The 23,987-nt window shown below is 34.0% G+C and overlaps 1 long non-coding RNA gene across 1 annotated transcript; it reads right to left on the bottom strand.

Annotated features, from left to right (window-relative positions):
• Window positions 1-8,941: 8,941 nt before the first annotated feature.
• LOC117685710 (uncharacterized) lies at window positions 8,942-9,653 on the bottom strand. The gene is made up of 3 exons (XR_004599162.2): window positions 9,485-9,653; window positions 9,352-9,396; window positions 8,942-9,170 (listed from the first exon to the last, which is right to left on the bottom strand). It is a non-coding gene; the product is annotated as an uncharacterized lncRNA (long non-coding RNA).
• Between the last annotated feature and the right edge of the window lie 14,334 nt (window positions 9,654-23,987).

Here is a 23,987-nt window from a genome sequence, read left to right as displayed (position 1 = left end):
CTTATGTATAACAATCGTTTTTCTGTTTTTAAAAGCAAAATTAGTTCAAAATCTGAATTCCTTCATTTTGTTTTGTTGTAAATGCATTGCATGTATACGCCGTACTAGTTTGATGCATAGCACATATCCGTAGCTTAAAGGGGCATGGTCACGATTTTGGTCAAATTTTATTTTTCTGTTTTTATTATTTACAATGCTTTTTGAATGCATTTCTAATGATCAAGTGAAATTTGGGTGGCCGTCGATGAGTTTTAAGTGATATACAGGGCTCACAATTCTTCGTCATGTAAACAAGGCTCGTGCCCTTTTTCTGTTTACATAGGTTCAATATACCAGTAAAAAATCTTTTTCAAGATGATTTGTCAAAATTCTTATTCATTTTAAACATAAATAAACAGTTCCTAACCATTACTACATTCTTTTTAGGTCTAAAACAAGAATTTTCACTACAATATTCAAAATGTAAACAAAAATTTTGTTTACATAGCGAGGAATTGTAAGCTCGGTTACTCGCTCATTACTCAACAAATGTCACTCAAATTTGGGTTGCCTATTAAAAATGCCTTACTGAAGCATTATAATCATTAAAATCGAAAAAATAATTTTTGACAAAAATCGTGACCATGTCCCTTTAAAATATGCACATAAATGCAAAAACCTGTCGTTCTTATAGCCCAAGCGTCCGTAGCTGTCTTTCCAATCAGATGTATTTAAAAACAGTTTGACTAGTTTTATTGGCTTCGCAGGGCAAACTATTTTATTTATATAAATTTTATTTAGCGGAAATTTTAACACGATCAAACGGACGTCAATTCAAAAAAAAAATTGAGCGCCCATGACGAAAATTCTGTACTCTTTGTTCTTATTTTACTAGGTTAGGATATCTTTACTCTTTGTTCATATTTTACTTAAAGAGTATCAATGATAAAAATATTTATCATTTGAGTAAATATATCTTTGAATAAATATTGTATTTTTTTTGAAATACGCTACAAGTACCTTTAGTGGCTCGACATCGGGACCGGTGTATGATGAAAATTACCCACTCCTCAACAAGAAAAAGACAGAGATTAATGTAGAGGACTCCATACTTACTACACTTCAGTAAATTATATATAAAAAGGATATACTCATGCTTTCACTTTCGTATATTCCCGTTTTGGGAAAGATAAATGTACCCAACGTCAAATCGTTTGAGAGTACTGGGTAATGACTTACAATAAGTTTGCTGGTTTAGTAATACAATAAATTTCGAAAAGGGCTTTGTGGAATTTTGTTAGTTTTGTTTCTCTGTCTGAGAGAATTTGGAATACTGATATGGAACCGCCTTATATCGATCTGTACAATATTGTTGACACATATTCGCGCGTAAATCTTGTTGGACAGCGGGTATTTGTCCACATGTAGACAGGTTATAGGGCGTCCCACTCTATAAATCACTCATACTGGCTTGTTGACTCACAAAAAGGGCAAATACAAAAGCTGAAAAATGTGACTGCTTTGCGTTTGTTGGTGTTTCTTTTCTTTAATCGTCTTAATTGAATTTGTTTCATCTCCCATATCCCTGAATCCTACTAGTAAGAGATTGTCACGTGATCTCACAATGTCAATGCTTTGTTGAATTGACATTTCATCAAGAATTACGCCTTTTCAGCCCTCCTGTGGTATTTGTAGTGTGTCTGCCTCTACATACATCCAGTTAAAAAACTGAAATCCTGGGTTTTGGTCGATTTAACTCTTGGACAAAATAAGCAGCTGTTGAAAAGGTAGAATGACCATACCTGAATTTGCCTTGAGGTGTTCTTGTGTACAGGTTAAGACAAGATAATGCATCCTTCCTATTGACGATTCGTTAGCTATTACGTGTAATATTTGTTTGGTCAGTGAGAAATTTCTGTTTTGTTTCTGTAATTTACATGTAGTTAATACTCTTTATTGTTTGTATCTGCATCAACATATTGAAATGCACTTATTTGACCAATTTAATATAAACATAAATATAAGACTGTATGCATAGAATTTTGTTAGTTTAAATTCAGTGTTTAGGTTCAGTTCTGTTTGCTGCAGGTGTACATGTAGTAATATAGTTGGCACACTTTTCTTTGGTTTCGTTTCTTTAGAGGAATTAAAGGGTAAGAAAAGTGAAACTACACAATCATTTCCTAGATTACAAATGAAGTGGGTCCACTGAATCAAGATTATTAGTTTGCAAGAATTATTGGCACGACTATTTACCTAACAACGCAAGACGATGTGTGCAGGGAACAAGATAGTGTGCACAACACTGAATTTGTTACCGAATCCATGTTCAAAACATTCATGGTTGATCAAAATTCGGCTATGATGGCCACGAAGAAATCCTTTGACGCAATAAATAACTTGATTTATGTGCAAGCAGAGTCGGCAGATGACAGTGATTCTAAATTGGTTGGAAAACAAAAAACAACACGAAAGGCCGACAACGTTTCTAATAACGCGTCAAAAAGGTCAAGATAAGACATGGGCGGACATGACGTAGAAGTAAACAAAATTGGCGGCTCGGATAAACATGAAGATTTCTTCGCTGTTTTCAACAACATTGTTAAGAAAAAAAACTTCCGATGCCGTGACAATTAAATTGGAAGACTTAGTGAATAAGCTGTTTGTCAACAAAATAGAGGATTCGGAGTAAAATGACTTGTTTTATTGCCTGATGTCATGACGTCAGGCATATCTAAAGTTTAAAAGTTACCATCTCCCAAACAGTGCCGACAACAAGAGCAAGCAATATCAAGATTTTTCATAAAAAAGATAAATCGATGCAAGTTTAATGTGTCATTATTTACAGTACCGATCAGACCCAACTTAAGAGAAAGTAAACACAACCTAAACCCTGGGTTTACTTTCTGGGTTTACCTCGGGTTTACTACAGTGGACCCAGAGTAAACCCAAAATAAACTCAGAGTGGACACAGAGAGTAAACCTAGTTAGAATTATACCCCTTAAAACAGATGTGAACTGTGTATTCGGAATACACAAGGGGCAGAAATTACAGGCAGTAGGATGGTAAAATAAAAGACGGGTCTGCTTCACACTTCAGTGCATACTGTTGACCTCAAAAGCAATATCCAAGTAAACCCGAAATTTTCTAAAAGTAAACGCAAAGTAAGCCAAAAAAGTAAACCTGGGGTTTACTCTGGTGTTCGGTTGGGTCTGATCGGTACTGTACATTTACAATTGATTGAAATGTAACATGCGTTAAAATAAGCAATAGTGAGCAAGTGTTTTCGGTGAAAGGGAGATTCCCCATGCACGTGTGTAACCCTGATTTAAAAATAGATTTGCCATATTTCAACTGTTGAAAGAAAGTGTGGGTGGGGTGGGGGGGGGGGGGGGTCATCGCAACAAGTTGTTACATATCGTTTTTTAAGGTACAATATAAGTAATAATTGATGATGGATTATCATTATTAAAAACGAATCATCAGTATTGATCAGAACATATGTAGATTCACATAGCTGGAATATTTACTGGAGGAACTAGATCGCCAAAGCGGGATGTGCCCCGTTTTTTTTTTTATCAATTCGGCGATTTTAACCATCTTGTAAAAGGTACATAAATCGCATGTCGTACAGCCGATTGAAAGAAAATAATGACAAAATTAAAACTGCAGATACTTTTGTTTCCCTCTATGAGAATGACTGGACTGATATCATTTCATCTCAGGCCTTGTCATCGCTTCATGAGAAGAAATATAACAGATAGCGACAAGGTCGAAAATAATGGAGTCATAGTTGAAATCTCTAACAAAGGAAAGGTTGACTTAGAATGTGATACGTATTGTGTTATTTAAAGGGGCATGGTCACGATTTTGGTCAAATTTTATATTTCTAGTTTTATTATTCGCAATACTTTTGGAATGCATTTCTAATGATAAAATGAAATTTGGGTGCCAGTCGTTTGGTTTTAAGCAAGATACAGGGCTCACAATTCTTTGTCATGTAAACAAGGCTCGTGCCCTGTTTTTGTTTACATAGGTTCAATATACCAGTAAAATCTTTTTCAAGCTGGTTTGTCTATATTATTATTCATGTAAAGCATAATTAAACAGTTCCTCACGATTAATACATTCATTTTAGGTCTAAAACTGGAATTTTCATTTCAATATTCATAATGTAAACAAAAGCTTTGTTTACATTGCAAAGAATTGTAAGCTCTGTAACTCGCTTATAACTCATCAAATGACACTCAAATTTTAGTTGCCTATTAAAAATGCCTTACTGAAGCATTGTAAACATTAAAATCAAAAAGATATTTTTTGACAAAAATCGTGACCATGCCCCTTTAAAAAAAAGTCAAATCATTTGTAATTAAAATAAAAAAAATATTACGACGGAGTAATGATATTCACCAAAAAACATCATTAGCTCTGCAAACCACCTGCTCATTTAGTATATTTCGTAGCGTGCTTGATTCTGAGAAAATCTTGCACAAAAAGTACAGAAGACATTATCATTATTGTGTGTCAGGCAGGTGATATTCAGATCAAATAACCCAGAGCCGTGTATACGTGACCAAATAAATTATGTGATCATTGTGTAATTGGTTGATTGTTAACAACCAACCCCCCCCCCCCCAAAAAAAAAACAAAAAAAAAACACGTACTAAATTAGAAAATGTTATTTTTAATTGTAGTTTTTTGAGGTGTTTTTTTTGTTGTCTTTGTTTTTTTTTAATGTCGGAAAAAAACGATAATCTATTTTAACCATTATTTATTTGTAAAATAAACACCTGTAAAATCAAAAATTTTCCCGTTTCTTTGCATTATTATTTCCTCAACTTGATCGGTGCAGAGTCTCTTGAAGTTTTCTATGTCATTACATTCACCATGAATCATAAATTGTTTCACCGTAAAATCTAAAACAAGTTGATTGGTTTGACACTCTATCTGGACGACCTGTGCATTTACTGGACATGCACGTACGTAAGGACTGGTCGCTATGCCCATTATGTTATTACATACACACGGGGAAGTGTGTTATGACAGACTCATCCTAAGAAATAAAACAATGATTGTGAAAATCATCATTAATGGCAATTACACGCAGTAGAGATCTATTGAAACCAAAGGTAGAGCTAGAATAGTCTGCCACCAAATTTTATACCGGTGTCATTCGACTTTGATATTTGACTTTCCACAATGTCTATATTATAAACTCAATTTATGACATTTACTAACAAACTATCGATTGTTTTTTTTTACAAGTGTTCCCGTACTTCTAAAAAAAAGTTTGTTTATTTATTTTAATTTCTGTTGACCTTTTTTAAGACACAGTAGACGAGGGGGGATTGGAGGAGGTTCATCCACCCCGGCATTGTAGGTTTCAATATTTTTTCATATCGTTTTTTCACAGTTTCTTAAATTTTGCAGTTCGATCATGACTAGGTTTTGGTTTAATTTAATTGAAATCATCCTTTTTTGTTTCATTTAGAATGACACCAATTATCGGCAGTAATAGTGGGTCGGTAATCCTAAAGTTCATACATTCTTTATATCAGTTATATGAAAAACATTGATAATTAAAATAAACTTTCTTCAAAATCGCTAAATAAAAGATTTTTTTTAAAAGACCCAATACAACACCTAGGGCCCCTAAAAGGAATTGGTAAGTGTAATATTAATCAATATAATAATTTCAGAAGGGGAAAGGAGTAATCTGATCTCATAGTAAATATATCTAATATTTTCACTATTTATAAATTATCTCTCTTTTCTCAGTAAACCCACAGGGGCCAAGCCCGTTTTAACATTAATTTCAATGTAACCATAAATAAAGAAAGGGGTCGAACTCTGACCCAGATAAAAAAACTACCAGCTCGCTTCAAAAGCCTAATAAATCAATATTTTTTACAACACTTCAGTGGGAACTGTCGCCCAGTGGGTTAGATTTTATTTTTATTTATTTTTTATCGCTCACAAGTCTTTTTAATTTAAATATTAAATAAAACAAAAAAACTAATTTCAATTATTTCATAAAACTTATAAACATTAATATACTGTTTTACAGTGCAGACTCCGCCATCATCAATTCGTCGTAGGTTTTAATCTTCTTTGTTTCGTATAGACTATCAATTTTCATATTCTAAAAGAATTCAACTAAGGAAAAAAAATTGGGGTTGATTTTCACTAAGATTTTATTGTCCCCCGCCGCAACGCGGAGCGGGGACATAGAAATGCCGGCGTCCGTCCGTCCGTGGGTCCGTCCGTCACACTTTTTTGTAAGCGCTCTCATGCCTACAAATTTTGACGGATTTTCATTAAATTTATACCAAATGTTTATACCACAATTACCTTGTTCAAGTTCGAAAATCAGCGTTAGTCGATAGTTTTTGTTGGCGTTATGGGACTTTGACCACAATCATGACTCCATTTTATCCAAAAATTGACCTTGTAAGCGCTCTCATGCCTACAAATTTTGACGAATTTTCATTAAATTTATACCAAATGTTTATACCACTATTACATTGATCAAGTTCGAAAATCAGCGTTAGTCGATACTTTTTGTTGGCGTTATGGGACTTTGACCACAATAATGACTCCGTTTTATCCAAAAATTGACATTGTAAGCGCTCTCATGCCTACAAATTTTGACAAATTTTCATTAAATTTATACCAAATGTTTATACCACTAATACTTTGGTCGAGTTCGAAAATCAGCATTGGTCAATACTTTTTGTTAGAGTTATGGGACTTTGACCACAATCATGACTCCGTTTTTTTCCAAAAATTGACCTTGTAAGCGCGCTCATGCCTACAAATTTTGACGGATTTTCATTAAATTTATACCAAATGTTTATACCATTAATACCTTGGACAAGTTCCTAAATCAGCCTTGGTCGATAGACTCGATACTAGTATACTGCTTGACCGGCGGGGGACCCTGGAATTCTATTCTTGTTTTTTTATTAGTTCGGAAGTTCTAGCAATTCCCTTGTAAGTTTTTTTATATACACTACCTAAATTATCTAAAAAAAAAAAATCCATACTATTTTTAATACTCGCTCTTGTTTCTAATATAAAACTTTTCCTATGTTTTTTTATTTCATTGCAACGATAGAGACCTCTCAGAGTCCGTCGAGATCCCTGTGTAAGTTCATTCACTTAAATTTTATTTATTGTCTCTCATTTCATAATTGTTTTGTAGTATTCGTAACGACTTTTTACAACAATTTATATTTCAGATCACAGGTGTGCGTGGACGAAGAACAGAAATAACTGTTGTACAATTTAATGTTAATAAATTGTCAATGTGATCTTTTAAAAATGTGTTTTTCCCTTTATCATATATCAATGATTCTATTACGAGATGATTGGTAAACTTTACTAGGAGGGTTAAACATCTATAATTTTACGACTTGTGGACGGATCACTGCACAACATTCATGCACGGATCTAGATAAGGAGGAGGAGGGGACGAGTCAGAGATACCCTTCAAAATTCCATTTTTTTAAATTAAATTATAAAATTTCAAAAAATACACCTCGAATCCCCTGGTAAATTCAAATAACTGTCAGACCCCCCCCCCCCCCCTCTTTCGATTTTTTTTCTTGGATCCGCGCATGACATTCCTTCCTGTTCATTTTAAAAAAGAAGAAAATACTGAAATGATGTAAAACAAATTTAATTATTTAAAAAAAAACAATCTTCTTCTTCTTGAAGACATTGCGGGTGTATTTTCTAAGAATTCTTCTTCTTGGTGACGTTTAACACCATCTACTCTGTCCTAGGCCTGAAATTAAAGAGAAAAAGGATATATATATATAAAATTGGTTTTGAAAAAAAATGAAAATTAAAAATACAGTTCGTCATATTTTGAAAGAGAAATGTTAAGAGCTTGTTCATATTTTCATGTAAAAAAAAAATACATTGGTATTGGAGAGAGAGAGAGAGAGAGAGAGAGAGAGAGAGAGAGAGAGAGAGAACTTTAAACATTGAATTACCTCTTTGCTGAGCGGAGATTATATCTCCCCCCCGCCGGCGCCCGCGATGGTGGCTGTGCCAGAGACCTGGCTGGAGGCGCCCGCCGGGGTGGCTCTGGTAGAGACCTAGCTTGGGGTGGCGGGGGTGGTGCAGTCGGTCTTTGGGGCGGTGGGGTGATCCCTTGACGGGGTTCCATTTCAAATTATGTATAAAACAAAAGACATAAGTATGTATCTATGCTACAAAAATTTTTACTGGGAAACTTTACATGCAAACTAAATTTAATATGACTCAGAATTAATGATTTAATATTTTCAAAAATATTAATATTAAAAAAATAAGTACATACACGTTCTTTTGGAATAGTTTCCAATCCTCTGCTCCTCATCCTCACTCGGGTGCAGTGTCTCATAAGCCTCTTTGCTATCCACCCGAGCAGGAGGAGGAGGGCCAGAACCAATGATGCTATACTGATCTCGAGAGCTGTAATAAAAAAAACCCAATGAAAATTGATTTATTTTCTTGTTGAAATCAATACAGTAATGTATTTTAATATAATAAGAATATCAATACACTTTTTTAAAATCATTAATTGACTTATTTCTTACATACACAAAACTTTCAGTGTCATGTATTAATACAACATGTGAAAAAGGAAAAATTCTTGAACATATATAATTAAAACATGATGGAATAAATTGAAAGAATAAAACCATGCAAAACCGATTATTAATCAGATAAATATAAGTTTTAAAAAAGATAAACATAATTACTTTGATTACTGAATGATTGGTGTTCCTGAAGGTCTGGCTGTTAGTCTGAGTAGTGGGAGAGGGGGTGGTGAGGGATAGTAGGTTCCTTACCTAAGAAGTGAAAGGAGGGGGGGGGATGTCTAACACAAGTAGTAATACAGGTGGGGGCGAAGGCAGTATGTGTACTAGCCTGAGAAGCGGGGGGGGGGGGGGGGGGGGGGGGTAGTGTGTATACTAGACTATGTAGTCTTAAGGGTGTAATAGTGTGTGTGCTGACCCAAGTAGAAATGACAATGGACCAATGTTCACGAAACTGGGAATAGATTGATGTTTGTGGTTATGCTAGGGGGTGAATACTCAATTGCATAACAGGGTAGTAACCAGGGGTTGGGTTAACACGCGTGTCCGTTCACTGTCAATCGTTATGCTCGTCAAGGTTGAACGATGAGGGATTGTATCTGAAGTAAACGAACAACTAGAAACAATATACATGAGCAAAAATGCCAAAGTACTATCCTTCGGCGTTTGTAATGAAAATAACAAGAAAAAAAACAAGAAAACAAACAAAACGAATAAATAACAAGAACACGAATAAATAACAATGTCAATACAAAACCAACTCAACAAACAATGACTTACATTCATCGGACTCTTGGTCCCACATTCTGGGAGTGATAAATTGCACTGAAAATAAACAGAATCATAAATATTTCATCAAAAAATATTTAACCGTATTATCATTTCGAACACATGTAATGCAACCGCTATTTACCTGGCGGGCACACAGCACGTCCGTTAATCAACCTACAGTTCGTGTTCATGTTGAGCGGCGATCGATCCGGTCAGAAAATGAAATTGTCGAAGTTACATTCCTTGTAGTCAGCAGTATTTTACGATATTGCGATTGGTCGAAATTGCTTCAAACTGACAGGGGGCGGTGTTTTCTCCTCAGGATTAACCACCTGTTAAAGAATGAAAGAAAAGATAGACAGAAAAAACATTCCTTGTAGCTAGCAGCATTTTCTACAATATTACAATTGGTCGAGATTGCTTCAAACTGACAGAAGGTGGAATTTTCTCACGCAACCGTGTCCCTTAGGTTAAAACATGATAGAGAATGAAAGAAAAAGATAGATAGAAAAATATTCACGTTCAGGCATCTTTACTCAGACATTTACGTTCGGGTATCTTTACTCAAGCGACAACGAGATTTAAATCTACCCAATCTCCGTATCATTACTCAAACAACACCGATATTCAAATCTAGCCGATCTCCATTCATAGTTTCCTCTCTGTATATTTAAAAGACACCTTTCACTCCATATCGATTTTCTTTTACTACGCTCGGGTAATCGATCTCCTCCATTTTCATTCATAGGATCGTGTCCTTACTCTAACCCTGTTTTAAAAGTACACGTTCAGTTTTACTACACTCAGGTCTCCTTTCCCTTTCCTCTTTGTTAAGGTCAATGACAAATACTTGCTTTTGTCATCTCCATACAATACCCCGTTGTGTTTTGATGGTCTACATATATCGGGTCGGGTGACCACCCCCCACCCCCTACAATACCCATTGTGTTGTGGGGTTAAAAATCTTCATTGTCTTGGGGGGCTATAAATCTCCATTGTCTTTGGGGGTTATAAATCTCCATTGTCTTGGGGGGTTAAAAATCTTAGGGGGAGAGGTGAGACAGGTGGGGCAGGTGGTCCCCACCTGCCTCCAATCGATACTCCCCCATTGTTCTCCTATTGTTCTTTTTTAAACAATAGCCCATTGTTTTGGGGGGTTAAACAGACGCCTATACTACTCATATCAATCCTTACAGAAAGCAGACCCAAACCAAACCCTGGTCTGCTTTCTCTATCCGCACAGGTTCTGCCTCTGGTCTGCTTTGGAGAACCCGGAGCTGACCTCAGGCTGACCCAGGGCGTACAAACAAAGCAGACCCCGGTGTGAGAAGCAGAACCTCATATTGCAATTGAAAAATGACCAATTGTCTATATTATTTGAAGCAGACCACGGCCAAAGCAAAACCGAGATCAGCTTTTCGGTTCTGCGTTGGTGATACACGTAAGTTTTGTCTGTTTGGTGCTGTAAAAGTCCGTGTAAATCAATCAAAAATGAATTAAAATTAGTGCATGGGGTTGCATTGAGTGGAGTTTTCTGAATTTCAAGTAAACAAATATTATTTGTGTAAAATATTCATTCTATAATGCATCATTCTTAGAAATAAAATAAAAATTGGTGCAGAGGATTGCAATGAAATATTATCACAGGATTTTAAAGTTAATATTGTTGCGTAAATTATTTATTTCATGATGTATTATTCCAAGTATGAAATAAATGTACAGTAAACCAATCTAAATAAATTATAAATTCTCCTGGGGACTGCATTTAGAGAATTCTTTGAATGATACTTGAACAAATATCATTATGTGTAAAATATTCATTTTTATTGCACCATTTCCAGTATAAAATAAATATACAGTAAATCAGTCTAATCAGATACTTCAGGGGAGTGCAATTAGAGAACTCGCTGTACTTAAAGTAAAATACTGTGTTCTCTGTATAAAAATCTGTAAATCAATCGAAAAAAACCGCATATCGTTCAAATGACTGTCAATAAAGAAATATCGGAGTTTTAAACCAATTGATATGCTCCCTTTTTTGTAAAATATTACCACCTATAATTAAAAGAATTCTGTAGGTTGACATTTTCGATATTTTTTTTTAATTCTATGGTTCCTAATATAATGAATAAAGGTAGAAAAATTATTAATAGCTTCGCGGTTTATAATGCGTAAACTGCCCTAACCCATTTTACAGATTCATACTAGTATAAAAGAATTATACGAATGTACCTCCAGTTGTAAGTAATTGAAATATTTAAATAATGGAAGGTATATCGTTATTAGAACCATTTCATGGTGTTGAATTGTACATTTTTTTTTTAGTTTTTTTAGCTCTAAACTTTATCATTATTTGTAAATGCAATTATTTATGAAAACAGTTATGAAAATGTTTACATATAATAATAGTAAAGGTTAACATCATTGAAACTTTACTAAACATCATTGAAACTTTAGCTACTTGATTATGGTTGTAATGCGCTTTCCAACTAGCTAACAAAGTTATTTTATATCGTATAAATATAACCAGAAACAAAATGATGCCTTCTTCGTAATCACAGTTTTCTACTAAATTATTCAATGAATTTGTGATCCCCTTTGAGGAATTGTAATAGGGGGTGAAAATGAAAAAAAAGGTCAATAATTACCTTTAGTCTGTTTGTTGTGTTGTATTTTCAAATTCGTACAAATAATTTAAGTTCAATTTAGAGAACAATATTGTATATCTCATGAAATAATTCACCTATACTAGTATCTTTTGTGTTTCACTAGGTTTTACATATTACTAGTACATGCATGCAATAATTTGTGATTTGAAGTTTTAGGTTTTTTTTTTTTGCTTTAAATATCTATAATATAAAATCTACTTCACAGAAAAGGAAGTCAATGAAAATGGCATAAGGTAATAACTATAGTGGATGCTTGATCAAATAAATACATCTACAAAGATGTATTGATTGCCTGACGTCAGGGGTTTTAAAGTTAAATTCTCCGAAACAGTGCAGACAATGGGATCAAGCATTATCATATTTCACAGAAAAGATTAACCGATGCATGTTTAAGGTGTCGGCATTTACATTCACAATTGATGAAAACGTTATATTGGATGTAATATAACAACATCAAGCAAAAGTTTTCAAGTAAAAGGAATGCTCACCATGAAGTGCACGTGTGTAATCCTGATTTAAAAATAGATCAGCATTCCACCATATTAGAATGGTGAAAAAGGGGGAGGGGGGTCATCGCAACAAGTTGTGACATATTGCCTATTACGATTCAATGTAAGTAATAATTGGTGTTGGATTATCATTATTACAAGTGTGTCATCAGTCTGGATTAAAACAAATATATATTTATACAGCAGGAATGTTTACTGTAGGAACTAAATCACCAAAAACGGGTTGTGACCCGATTTTCGTTCAGTTGGGCGATTTCATTAATCTTGAAAAGGGGTTATAACTCGCGGGTCTTACTTAATGTACATTACTACATTTAACAACTACTAATCAAGTGTGTTTAATTATTTGACAGATCTCTTCCAAAACATCCGATCCAAAGTATAATATACATGTATGTAGCTGTTACAAAACAAATGTCAAAAATTCATCTGACCCCCTCCCCATGGATCTCTGCCAATGAATGAGTTCATCAAGATCTCAGCCGTTGCGTGAATGGTAAAGCAGGACTTCGCGCCAAAATGTCTCATTCATAGTTTTTGCGCGCCGATTAGTGGACCAGTACGTTGGGATCATGCGAATACCACAGAGCACATCGTGCTTTGTAAATATCACAGGCACGTAGCATCGGGGGTTGGGTTGGGAGTGGGGGACTGCTTTCCCCCTCCCCTCTTTTTTTGCAGCAGGCACTTTTCTTAACTTTTATATAATAAATTGAAATATCATGGATTTGCCCCCCCCCCCCCCTTCACTTTTATAGAAGCATGTATTAAATAAAACTGCAAATAAGGAATTGAAGTTACAGTTAGGTTTCTTTTTCATGAATTTGAGAATTCACCCTTTTTTTAATTGCTTGTCAAGATGATTTTGATGAAGCTGCCTTACACACATTCAAAAAACAAAACGTGTTTGTGTACTCTTTCATATTTTATATGGTTGGAAATTTCAAAAAACGCCTTTCAGTTGATTTTACATCTTAATATAACAAATACAATTTTAAAATAAAAATGACTATTTAATCTCCAGCTTTCAAGCTGCACGTATATGATATATGTACATTCCTTAAACAAATAATGAATAAAACAATTGAGTTTCAAGCGATACTAGTGTATATGTACATAATTGTACATGTTCTTGATCGAAAAAAGACTGACATTTCGTCTTTAATTTGCACGTTCCGTTTATAAATTTATGATCAGCAGCGAAAATTAAAATTCATTACTGATAAGGTAGCCTAATTGATACATGCATGCTTCCATTGAATAATTTTGTTAAATCAGGCAAGCTTTTTGGAAAGCTATTACTTGTATAATTCTATACAAATGTACGACTAAGTGTTAAGGTTGACATTTTAACGTTATTGATTTTTCCTATAATTATTATATCCGCTTGCGTCCAACAGTATACGTTATACATTTGATTCGTAATGTTATCACAGAAAAAGGCACTTGGAAATGGTCAATATTTAAACATATCAATGTGAATAGGACAAACATTTACTGACTGATTGGTCCTGAAGGATAAAGGAAGGTACTCCGGGATATAATCCAAGTTTAAGTCAGAATATAGTTCAAACGTGGTTATGTATTAAGGACCTGTAGATGAAAAGAATCTAAAATGAATTTCTGGGCAGCGGTCTTTTATTTACATGGGTTTATGATAGTACATTCCTATGAACAATTTTTCATTAAACGAGGCCATGTGCTGTCCACACCCTAGAAATCAAGTCTACTGTAGAATGTGCATTGCATAGTGCCATGAATGTACTTTGTAACGCTACTGACCTTTGCTTTCTTGACGGTTTGTACACTTGTCGATTCCGCAGTGGACACACATACCTTTCCAATACCACTACACAATGTGAACATTTTGAAATCATAGCTGTAAGTATTATTCTCTTATTAAGACCTTAATCTTGGAACAAATATAGATGCTATTGACATGGAGCTCAATTCACCTCATTATTTGAACTTGGCCTAATATTGTGTATCAAATTATATGTAGACCGTACCTTCAATTTAAAGACTTGACTTTGACAACACGGATAAATTATACCGAGTTAGGATGAATGCCGATGAACTGGAATTCGTTACCTCTAGAAAAAAGACAATCAAGTACTAATAGTTTGTTTAGAGCGAATTTACTTGTACTTGCCCGCATGGCGAACGTTGTTAAAATGTACTCCATACTGGACTTAATCAAATTGTGCACTGTAAAGAGACATTAAATTATGGTGTTTAAAATAGGGTATTTCTATATTCAGTTCCAGATCCGCTCCTGAGTTTCCATGGGATGACGTAAATAAATCGATGAAGGTCAACTGCATTTTCTTGTGCCTTTCTGGCTTTCTGACCTACATTAGCTGCCATTGCATACTTTCTGAGTTACAAAATGTATTAATGAAAATTATATAGAGAAATAATTTAAGTCATTCATGGATCTCAACAAGACACAAAAACACATCCACTATGGCTACCGGGGGTTCCCTATACTGGTCTATCAGACGTCGTGTTAGACGAAATCTAGAGGAACATTTTTCAGAAATATAAAGTTTAAGTAGACACGATATTGAAGAAACATTAAGTAATTCATCTCAACAACAAACCTCAAATACACAGTTGTCTCACGTTGATGACAATGTAAATAGGGTGGATCAAGACCCTGAAAATTCAGATTTGGGAGAGCTGTCAGAAAACGAAGACAGAAATTCAAAATGATCATGGTGATTTTGAAAATAACATGGGTACTATTGCTAGTGATTCCTCTGATAAAGATTATGAGTCTGAATCAGAAAATAATCATGCAGCATGACCAGGAATCTTTTAAAGAAGACTTACGGAATTGGGCTGTTACCCATCTAGTTCCAAATTCCACCATTTCTGATCTGCTTAGCATTTTGAGAAAACAACATCCTTATTTACCTAAGGACCCACGAACTTTATTAAAAACAAAAGTCATTGATGCAGTTGTAAACAAGTGTGGTGGACAATATTATCATTTTGGAATGTCCTCAGCTTTGAGTCAGCAGCTCGAAACTCATTCATCGAGTGAATCTTTGCGTGATCAATTTTATGTTAAAATTCAAATAAATATTGATGGCTTACCTTCGTTTAAAAGTGCCAGTGACCAATTCTGGTCAATATTAGGAATGATTGCAAATTTAGAACTGAAAAAACCCTTTGTTATTGGTCTGTATCATGGGATAGCAAAACCAGATAATGTGGACCAATACTTTGAGGACTTCGTTAATGAGTATTAAGACATACAAAGAAACGGAAATCAGTACTCTGGGTAAATGTTTTAGGTAGTGATTGATTCAGTGATTTGCGATACTCCTGCTAGGGCCTATGTTAAATGTGTTAAATCGTTTTCAGGCTATCATGGGTCCGACAAGTGTACACAAAATGGTACATGGATAGGTAAAATGACATACCCTGAGACTAATGCACCTCTCCGTACAGATGCTTCATTTGCAAATAGAGATGATGAAGATCACTACAAGGGTGTTTCTCCGTTAACACAAATTCAAATAGGAATGGTATCTCAAATACCTTTAGAGTATATGCATTTAGTGTGCTTAGGAGTAATGAAACGTTTGCTTCTTTTGTGGATGAAAGGTCCTATTGTGTTGTAGACTTGGGACAAGGGTTATTGATCAAATTTCTTCTGCTCTACATAACTTAAAAATCAGCATTCCATCTGAATTTGCAAGAAAACCTATATCTTTGAAAGAAATTGAAAGGTAGAAGGCTACTGAATTCAGACATTTTTTTATACACAGGAATAATTGTTTTACGTGGTGTTATTCATCAGAATATGTATAAAAACTTCAGTTCCTGGATGAGGGGGGTGTAGAAGCTGTCCCAGTGAGATGGCTAACAAATGATGAAAAGGAATGTTTCTTGCCACAGTTAAGAACCAAAAAGTCGACAAATGACTCGAGTAAAGAGTCGTCAGAAACTGAAATGCCAGTTGTGCAGAAGAGACAGTCTCCTAGGAAATCCTAAAAATATTAAATTGTTGATTTGAACTGCATACGGTAGCGATTTGCTTACCTGCCGGTTCTCTCTAATGTTGTATTGTAAAGCTGCATGTGAACATGTTTGTATAAACCCTGCTGCTTTCAAGTAGTGCAATAAGTCTTGACTGATTTGTGCACTTGGTAGAACAGATAATTTTCATAAACAACAAAATATTCATCTAAAAATAAAATATAAATTACCGATCATATCAAAGCTTACAGAAAGCAGACCCAAACCAAACCCTGGTCTGCTTTCTCTATCCGCTCAGGTTCTGCCTCTGGTCTGCTTTGGAGGACCCGGAGCTGACCTCAGGCTGACCCAGGGCGTACATACAAAGCAGACCCCGGTGTGAGAAGCAGACCCTCATATTGCGATTGAAAAATGACCAAATATCTATATTATTTGAAGCAGCCTACGACCAAAGCAAAACCGAGATCAGCTTTTCGGTTCTGCGTTGGTGATACACGCAAGTCTTGTCTATTCGGTGCTGTAAAAGTCCGTGTAAATCAATCAAAAATGAATAAAAATTAGTGCATGGGGTTGCATTGAGTGAAGTTTTCTGAATTTTACGTAAACAAATATTATTTGTGTAAAATATTCATTTCATAATGCATCATTCCCGGAAAAAAAATAAAAATTGGTGCAGAGGATTGCAATGAAATATTATCACTGGATTTTTAAGTTAATATTGTTGCATAAATTATTTATTTCATGACGTATTATTCCAAGTATGAAATAAACACACAGTAAACCAATCTAAATAAATTATAAATTCTCCTGGGGACTGCATTAAGAGAATTCTCTGAATGATACTTGAACAAATATCATTGTGTAAAATATTCATTTTTATTGCACCATTTCCAGTATAAAATAAATATACAGTAAATCAATCTAATCAGATATTCAGGGGAGTGCAATTAGAGAATTCGCTGGACTTAAAGTAAAATACTGTGTTCTCTGTATAAAAATCGTAAATCAATCGCCAAAAAAACCGCATATCGTGCCAATGACTGTAAATAAAGAAATATCGAAAGTTTAAAACCAATTGATATGATCCCTTTTTGTAAAATATTACCACCTATAATTAAAAGAATTCTTTAGGTTAATATTTTGGATTTCTTTTTTTTTTTTAATTTGATGATTCCTTATAAAATGAATAAAGGTAGAAAAATTATTAATAGCTTCGCGGTTTATAATGCGTAAACTGCCCAACCCAGTTTACTGATTCATACTAGTATAAAAGAATTTTGCAAATGTACCTGTAGTTATACGTGATTGAAATTTTTCAATTATGGAAGGTATATCGTTATTAGAACCATTTCATGGTGTTGAATTGTACTTTTTTTTTTTTATAGTTTTTTTAGCTCTAAACTTTATCATTATTTGTTAATGCAATTATTTACGAAAACGGTTATGAAAATGTTTACATATAATAATAGTAAAGGTTAACATCATTGAAACTTAACCTACTTGATTCTGGTTGTAATGCGCTTTCCAACTAGCTAACAAAGTTATTTTATATCGTATAAATATAACCTGAAACAAAATGATGCCTTCTTCGTAATCACAGTTTTCTACTAAATTATTCAATGAATTTGTGATCCCCTTTAAGGAATTGTTATAGGGGGTAAAAATAAAAAAAAAAGGTCAATAATTACCTTTAGTCTGTTTATTGTGTTGTATTTTCAAATTCGTACAAATAATTTAAGTTTAATTTAGAGAACAATGTTGTATATCTCATGAAATAATTCACCTATACTAGTATATTTTGTCTTTCACTAGGTTTTACATATTACTAGTACATGCATGCAATAATTTGTGATTTGAAGTTTTAGGGTTTTTTTTTTGCTTTAAATATCTATAAAATAAAATCTTCTCCAGAGAAAAGGAAGTCAATGTAATTAATACAAGAGGCCCACGGGGCCACATCGCTCACCTGAGCAACAATGGGCGTTCAAAAGATAGTGTGCCGTATGGTCCCTCGGTAGAATAACAAAAAATAAATATTGTAAAGTATTCGAATTTTACACTTATTTTTGCATACACGTAATCTTTGACATTGTACCTTCATGAAATATTATTTTTTACCAGAAAAAGAAAATCCTACGCAAGATATAGAACTGAACACTTGGTAGAAGTGCACTGTTAAGTTGTTAACTTCCAATGCCCTATATTTTCGTTCTGCCCCCCCCCCCCCCCCCACTTTGTAAAGCGATCAAAATATATAAGAGCAAATATGAACATTTTCTTCCTCAACTACTTACTAGTTATTGCATTTAAAAAAAAAATAATGTATTAGTTATTGTTTTTTATTTTAAAAATCCCACATGTATAGATGTGAAAAAGAAAATTGTACCTATATTTGCTCAATTCCTCAAATTAAAAACATTCAAAAATTTTATTTGTCTTCTCCATTATAATTAAATGCCTGTTATTTACCTCGCGTACAAACCAGGATAATTTTCCGCTGTGATATTTTCTTCGGAATAGTGATAATTACTTAATCCCTGCAACAGAAATGTGTGAGAACGATAGAAACTGTTTTAAAGATGTCGTTTTTATTTACCCGTGTCTGAAAAACTATCAAAATTGATGTAGATTTCACATTATTTATTGTATAAAGAGGGGGCCCCAGAGAGTAGGTATATACAGACTATCATTCTTTATTTTGTCTGTACAAGTATTTAACATACTGTAATTCATATAGAATTTCTAATGTTCAACCAAAATTTCAACATCAATCGTAGAATTATAAGCAAGATACAGAGCTCACAGTTCGCCTTGATTTGAGTCATATTCTGTTCACATGAGTTTATTACCTTCAGCTTAAGATTTTTAACTTGGTATTTCCTATTCAGCATTTAAAATGGGAAAAAAGAATGGCCTAAGATTTTCAATTCTTTTATTCACTCAAGACCAGTTCACTGGTATTTGAGGTTCAAAATCAGTTTATACAAATGTACACAAACACAGTCAAGGATCACATGTACAGTAGGAGAAATAATGACGAAAAAAAGGTTAAGTTTACAATATAATAAGTTGTTAAAGTTGGTTTCTGGAAGAACAGACTTTGAAAATTTTCTTAATAAATATTGACAATTTTTTTTACTTTTTTAATCTTTAGTTTTTAAGATCTGTGTACAAACATAGAATTGTGAGCAAATCTCTTTATCTTGCTTATAATTCGAAGCTTAACACTCAAATATGGTAAGTAAATAGAAATTGCAAACAATTAAACACAAGAAACATGCACTATAACAAATAAAGAACACAACTTATTTTTTCGAAATGAATCATATATATACATGTATATACCTACATATTTCCGACAGCGATATCAAACTCTATTTAAACTGCATAAACTCGAGAAAATGCCGAGCATCTCAACAGAACCTATTGCATTAAGATAATGCCAAATTACCGATATAATGAATTGTATTTTAGTACTTTTTTGATACATCAGATTTTGCTTAATTTGCGCAGGTAAACAGTTAATTGTTTGATTTACCGAAGTCTCTGTTTGATTTGATACGTAAAAATCACGAAATACAGACGATAGGTCCCAGGTTATAAAGCATAAATAATGAAAACGAAACGAAAATCAGAACAAGCTAACACCAACGTCATGTGTGAAAACTGTCAACGCATTGAAATATTTAGCCTCAATTTACTTTACAAAATCGGCACCAATATATTTTGCATGTTTCCAAAATTTTCCTTCATTCGCGAACTGTTGCACAACAAGCAAATTCATCATAGTCAGATCGACCCTTTTTCGTTAAATGTCATGCCTGCTTTAAACAAAGAACCTCGTTTTAGAAGTATGGACTACGAGTCTTGGTAAAATGGGTATGCAAACCCGGGCCGTGGCAAAATAAAAGCCGGGGCAGATCGGCAATCGTCAATTCCAAATACGCATTATTTTGCAGCAATATTTACAGCAAATACAAATATACTGGTCCATCAAATATCCTGATATTTTAATGAGATTGGCAGATTAATAACTGCCAATCTTTTGTTTTGCCCAGGCCAAGTCTTGTCTACCCATTCTACCGGCTGCCGAGCCCGAAGCTATTAAACTTTTCCTTTATTATTATGTTCGTAATAACTCAGATTTGAAACAGAATTAGACCTTAATTTTTGCAATTGATATTTTCCTTCCCATAAGGATAATTTATGCTAAACTACGTTGAATTGGAATCGGTAGTTCTTGAGAAGATTTTTAAAAATGCACCCCCTTTTTCTACAGTTTCAAGGTTTTCTCCGCTTTGAATACAGATCGGACTTTTATTTCTGCAATTTATATTCGCCCTCCCATAAGGATGCTTTGTGCCAAATTTGGTTGAAATTGGACAAGCGGTTTTAGAGAAGAAGTTCAAAATGTAAAAAGTTTACAGACGGACGACGGACAAAAGATCACTTGAGCTTTCAGCTCAGGTGAGGTAATAAAAAATGACATAAGGTAATAACTATAGTGGATGCTTGATTAAATAAGTACATATACAAAAATGTATTGATTGCCTGACCTCATTACGTCAGGCATATCTAAGGTTTTAAAGTTAAATTCTCCGAAACAGTGCAGACAATGGGATCAAGCAATATCATATTTAAGGTGTCAGCATTTACATTCACAATTGATGAAAACGTTATATTGGATGTAATATAACAACATCAAGCAAGAGTTTTCAAGGAAAAGGGATGCTCACCATGCAGTGCACTTGTGTAATCCTGATTTAAAAATAGATCAGCATTCCACTATATTAGAACGGTGAAAAAGGGGGAGGGGGTCATCGTAACGAGTTGTGACATATTGCCTATTACGATTCAATGTAAGTAATACTTGGTGTTGGATTATCATTATTACAAGTGTGTCATCAGTCTGGATTAAAACAGATATATATTTATACAGCCAGAATGTTTACTGTAGGAACTAAATCACCAAAAGCGGGTTGTGACCCGATTTTCGTTCAGTTGGCCGATTTCATTAATCTTGAAAAGGGGTTATAACTCGCGGGTCTTTCTAAATGTACATTACTACATTTAACAACTACTAATCAAGTGTGTTTAATCATTCGACATTTGTCTTCCAAAACATCCGATCCAAAGTATAATATACATGTATGTAGCTGTTACAAAACAAATGTCAAAAATTCATCTGACCCCCTCCCCATGGATCTCTGCCAATGGATGAGTTCATTAAGATATCAGCCGTTGCGTGAATGGTAAAGCAGGAATTCGCGCCATAATGTCTCATTCATAGTTTTTGCGCGCCGACTAATGACCAGTCCGTTGGGATCATGCGAATACCACGGAGCACACCGTGCTCTGTAAATATCACAGGCACGTAGCATCGGGGGTTGGGTTCGGAGTGGGGGACTGCTTTCCCACTCCCCTCTTTTTTTGCAGCAGACACTTTTCTTAACTTTTATATAATAAATTGAAATAGCATGGATATGCCACCCCATTCACTTTATTTTCACTGTATTAAATAAAACTGCAAATAAGGAATTGAAGTTATGGTTAGATTTTTTTCATGAATTTGAGAATTCACCCTTTTTTAATTGCTTGTCAAGATGATTATGATGAAGCTGCCCTACACACATTTAAAAAACGAAACGTGTTTGTATACCCTTTCATATTTTATATGGTTGGACATTTTTTAAAACGCCTTTCAGTTGATTTTGCATCTTAAAATAACAAATACAATTTTTAAAAAAATGACTATTTAATCTCCAGCTTTCAAGCTGCACTTATATTATATGTGTACATTCCTTAAAAAAATAATTAATAAAACAATTGAATTTCAAGCGATACTAGTATATATGTACATAATTGTACATGTTCTAGATCGAAAAAAGACTGACATTTCGTCTGAAATTTAAACGTTCCGTTTATAAATTTATGATCAGCAGCAAAAATTTAAATTCATTACTGATAAGATAGTCTAATTGATACATGCATGCTTCCATTGAATAATTTTGTTTAATCAGGCAAGCTTTTTGGAAAGCTATTACTTGTATAATTCTAAACAAATGTACGAATAAGTGATAATGTTGACATTTTTACGTTATTGATTTTTCCTATAATTATTTTATCCGCTTTCGTCCAGTGTACGTTATACATTTGATTCGTAATGTTATCACAGAAAAAGGCACTTGGAAATGGTCAATATTTAAACATATCAATGTGAATAGGGCAAACATTTACTGACTGATTGGTCCTGAAGGATAACGGATGGTACTCCGGGATATAATCAAAGTTTAAGTCAGAATATTGTTGAAACGTGGTTATGTATTAAGGACCTGTAGATGGAAAGAATCTAAAATGAATTTCTGGGCAGCGGTCTTTTTTTTACATGGTTTTATGATAGTACATTCTTATGAACAATTCTTCATTAAAAGAGGCCATGTTTTGAAAACTAAGGATCTAAGTGTTTTTGCTGTCCACACCCTAGAAATCAAGTCTATTGTAGAATATACATTGCATTGTGCCATGAATGTACTTTGTAACGCTTTTGACCTTTGCTTTCTTGACGGTTTGTACACTTGCCGCAGTGGACACACAAACCTTTCCAATACCACTACACAATGTGAACATTTTGAAATCAGAGCTGTAAGTATTATTCTCTTATTACGACCTTAATCTTTGAACAAATATACATGTAGATGCTATTGAGATGGAGTTCAATTCACCTCATTATTTGAACTTGGCCTAATATTGTGTATCAAATTATATATAGACTGTTCCTTAAAGACTTCAATTTAAAGACTTAACTTTGACAGCACGGATAAATTATACCGAGTTAGGAAGAATGCCGATGAACTGAAATTTTTTACCTCTAGAAAAAAGACAATCAAGTACTGTTAGTTTGTTTAGAGCGAATTTACTTGTACATGTCCTAATGGCAAACGTTGTTAGAATGTACTCCATACTGGACTTAATGAAATTGTGCTCTGTAAAAAGACATTAAATTATGTTGTTTAAAATAGGGTATTACTATATTCAGTTTCAGATCCGCTCCTGAGTTTTCATAGGATGACGTAAATAAAATCGATGAAGGTCAACTGCATTTTCTAAGGCCTTTCTGGTTTTTTATGATCACCCCAATTCATAAATCAAGAAAGAATATTCATGATAGTCTTATAGTGATATAAAAAATAGGAGCATGTTCGCATTTCGAGTTTTGAATTAAATTTAAAATTTGGCCAAAATAAACCACAGAAGAGACAATGAAGACTAGGAAATGTTTGTATTTCATATATATGATAACCAGAGCTGCCAATATGAAATGATGAAGTAGTACATGAAAGGCGGTGGGGAATTTAAGTAAATGGGCGAGCGATCAGAATAATTTGAAGCAAATTTCTGGTTCTTATTAAACTCATAAATATTCCTACTGTACAATCAATTTAATCAGATGTATTTTTTCATCAATTATTGCACATAT

Source organism: Magallana gigas, chromosome 1, assembly GCF_963853765.1.
Source record: "Magallana gigas chromosome 1, xbMagGiga1.1, whole genome shotgun sequence".
Lineage (NCBI taxonomy): Eukaryota > Metazoa > Mollusca > Bivalvia > Ostreida > Ostreidae > Magallana > Magallana gigas.
The sequence above is the reverse complement of the archived record's forward strand: the minus strand, read 5'-3'. Positions and strand labels throughout refer to the sequence as shown.